We start from the raw sequence: 4,006 nt of genomic DNA on the forward strand, positions 1-4,006 counted from the left end.
AAATAAAAGTGTCAGACAAGTCAATTGAGAAACAAACGAATAAGAAAAAGACCTTAGAGGAAGAAAAAAAAAGGGTACATCTCAGATTTAAATTGGTCGTTTCATATTCATCTAAAATGTTTCTCATAGATTATCTTTTATGAGATGTTTCATAGTAAAGATTAATATTCTTTTATAATATAGTAATAACATTAATATTTAACTTTATTTTAATTATTTTTATGACCGTGCGAAGCATCAATGTAAACTAGTTATTTATACAAATATTGATAACCTGATAACAATTATAACTAACCCACAACTATTTCCAAGTATATAAATACTTTAAAAGCCAGTGCATAAAACTTAAAAGAAATTTATGTCACTGGATATAAGTTGTGTCATAAATGAATGTCTTTATTGCTACTTTCAAAGCTCCACATGCTAATTATTCGAAGTAAATAGCTAGCCATGTGTACATGCATGCATTAACAACCGCTGGTTTGCCAGAATAACCAAATTTTGCAAATAGGTATATGGAAAAGTAGCTTCTATTTTTCATCTATCGTTGCTTTTGAATATTTTTCAACTTTTAATGAAAACCTTCACCACTCGATGGAAGTACGTACTATAGAATCTAATTCTTCTTGGGAATACGTAACGCCTATATATAGTTTGTTTATTCTCCTGTTTATAGATCATGAATTCCTACAAACATTAAACTAATACAGATATAGATTTAGTTTATTCCTTCATCAACCAGAGCCATGGCTGCAGCTGGAATCACTAGGCTTCCCCAAAGATCACCGCAAATTAGGTTATTTTTGTTTCTAATTACGATGTTCTTCTTAGCTAAAGTATATAATCTACTCCCTTCTTTCTAATTTATGTGAACCTATTTGACTGGCCACGGATTTTAAGAAAAAATGAAGACTTTTGTAATTTGTGGTCCTAAGCAATTCAAAAAGGGACCCAGAGTATTTGTGTGGTTATAAAAGCTTCTCATTAAGGGAAGAATTGTAACTTTAAGCAAAATTGTTTTCAAATTTAGAAAGGGGTAATTCTTTTTGAAACGGACCAAAAAGTAAATAGGTTCACATAAACTGGAACGGAGGTAGTATATCTTTTGCAAATGCATATTTACATGTTCGTAGACTTTAGGGAAGTGTTAAGGTGTGGAATAGCCTTAGCTGCAGAGCTCAACTAGAATGAAGTGTATTTTAATTTCTTAGAGGAGGGTAGCCTACGTGAGCCTGGGGGAGCTAGGGATCTTTGGTGAAACCAGATGTTAGATTTCATAGTTTTTGTTGAGAGTATGAATACTTATATATATCACTATTTTACTTTATATATATAGTACTGGTTTATTCACATCTATATATATAGGGTTTGAGTCAAAATTAATTATTGGAGAACCCATGTGAATATATAGGCCTAGGGGGAATAGGAAGGAGGCAAGAATTAGGACATCGGTCTGAAGTTGGTTCAAATATTGGATCCCTCAGAAAATTGTATAAGTTAACGCCATTTATTTTTTGTAGGCATAAAAATTCTTTATATAAGGGAAGTTTTGGTGTATTCAAAGGTGACTCTCAAAAACTGCATAAAGTAGCAATTTTAAATTCAGAGTGTGACATTCTTGCTTTTAAGCCTGAATTACAAGCTCCGCCACTAATTAAACATGATCAATCTTTTCAATTTACTACCTGATCAGGGACATGTCACATACAAAAAGTCACATGAAATTCATATGTATGTATATGCTGCAGGTTTCAGCATGAAGTGGGACGTTGGATGAGCAAGCTTGCAGGGCTGAAGGAGAAGGAGAAGGAGAAGAAGAAATCATCTTGCTGGCTACCTCACCCTAGGACAGGGATATATTTCCCACAAGGTCACGAAAGAGTGATTGATGACATACCAAATGGTGCAGCTTCTCTTACTCAAACGTATTGGCTCCGGAGCGACGACGGTGTTGACAAACCTCAATATGATTTTCCCATCAGCCATGACATTACTCATAAGCAATATTACTGATGAAATCAGGGGCGGATGTATCATATATATTAGGCAGAACTCAGTAACTTTAGACTTTGTATATGCACTAAAAGATGGGATCCACTAAATATGTAGATTCAATAAATGGATTGTGACCCTGATAGCATAAATAAATTGGATTGTGGGTTCAGTCCTAAACGAAGACTCGTCAGACCCCATAACTTTGAATCCTGAACTGCTTCTAGAGGGAATGCTATATATATATATATATATAGGGACGTAGTGACGAGGGGTCGACATCGACACTTACTATGGGCCAATAATAAAATACCGAAGTTCTAAGTAAGCATAGATCATATAAATAATAATAATTACAACTCAGTAACAAGTAGTGAATAATAATTCTTCCACTAATAATAAATTCCAAGTCAATTTCTGTCATTAAGTAATTATAAGGCTGCACGCCGCAGCAAGTGTTATTGATTCATTATGGGATCGGGTTGCGCGTCGCAATAAGATTTATTAGTGCTTGGGCTGGATCTGCCCCTTCGGAGCCTGCACACCCACAGTGAGCGCAGTTGCTATTGATTCATGATGGGATTGGGCTGCACGCTACATCGGGTATTGTATAGTGTTGAGTGATTGAGTGTGCTGAATGATTGAGCGTGATGAGCGGGAGAATTAGACTGTGATATTGAGTACTCTAAGAGTGTGAGTACATGAGTTCATCATTGTGACACATTGCATCTGACATGCATACTTGACATACATGCATAGAGATGTATTTCCTCATGTTACACGGCTTTGGTGACATTTATGACTTCATATGCACAATGACATGTATGCATAGAGATGTACTTTCCTCATGCTATTTGATAATAAAACATCTTACTTAATGTTGAAAATTTTTGGGAAAAATCACAGTTTTTCTAACTTACTCATATTTTGGTGATTTCGGTGAAGGAATTGGGCTTTATTGTTATACTTGAAAAGCATGACTATTTTCCGTAACTATGAACTAGCTGAGTATCACATCTCTGAGTTATTTCTTGTACCACTTTTATTATATTGTTATGAGCTGTTGTTGGCTATTGGTTTTGGACTCTGACCTTTGTCCCAACTCGTCACTACTTTCAACCTAAGGTTAGGGTCGGTTGTACTCATACTACAGTTCTGCACTTTGCATGAAGATTTGGATGCTGATGTTATTGTATATGGCAGGAGCTGGAATTGAAGATGTACCTGCGTTCAAGTCATAGCTGCCTCTTGTTCTTGGTAGCTTTAGAATTATTAATCTGTTTATGTATATTTCAAATAGATGATGTATTTATTTCATTCCAGCTTTGTAAACTCTAAATCTTTGAAGCTCATGACTTGTACTACCAGTCTTTGGGATTTTTGTATAAAAAATCAGTTGTATTATCGTTTCTTCTCTTAGTAAATCTCATTTCAATTGGATGGTTTCTAATTGACTTACCTAGCGGTTGGGGGTTAGGTGTCATCACGACTAGTTGGATTTTGGGTCATGACACCAGTTTGGTCAATTTTCGAACCAAGGACTCTGCTCCCGAATGGTTTCCACAAGTATCCTCGTGTACTTCCCTCATCGCGTAGTCGGTCTACCCTGGACCCAAGCACCTTGCTAACGGTCCAAAAAATGATCTTCGGTATAATTTTCCACCAACCAAGCTAAACATGGCAGCCTTAGTACGTAGGGCCCTCGATTCTTTGGGATCCGATGGCAATTTCCCTTTCTGAAGGTAGTCTATGTATTTGTTTCTTCAATCCCAAGTTAAGCTTGTTGAATTTACTTCAGTGTGACCTTTCACTATCACTGAGTTCATCAATTGCACCACTGCTCCAGAATTGAATTCATCGGAATCGACTGACAACCATAGATTAGCCAACGTAGCGGCCTCGTTATTTTGATCTTGGGGTACATGTTGTAGTGTCCATTCCTTGAACTGGTGTAATGTCACTTGCAACTTATCCAAGTATCTCTGCATTCAGTCCTCTTTTACTTCAAATGTCC

General features: G+C 36.2%; 1 long non-coding RNA gene across 1 annotated transcript; it reads left to right on the top strand.

Moving 5' to 3' along the window:
* Positions 1-674: 674 nt before the first annotated feature.
* LOC104110740 (uncharacterized) lies at positions 675-2,172 on the top strand. Its single transcript, XR_011412231.1, has 2 exons — positions 675-796; positions 1,749-2,172. It is a non-coding gene; the product is annotated as an uncharacterized lncRNA (long non-coding RNA).
* The last annotated feature ends 1,834 nt before the right edge of the window (positions 2,173-4,006 follow it).

Source organism: Nicotiana tomentosiformis, chromosome 11 (genome assembly GCF_000390325.3).
Source record: "Nicotiana tomentosiformis chromosome 11, ASM39032v3, whole genome shotgun sequence".
In the NCBI taxonomy this organism is placed as follows: Eukaryota; Viridiplantae; Streptophyta; class Magnoliopsida; order Solanales; family Solanaceae; genus Nicotiana; species Nicotiana tomentosiformis.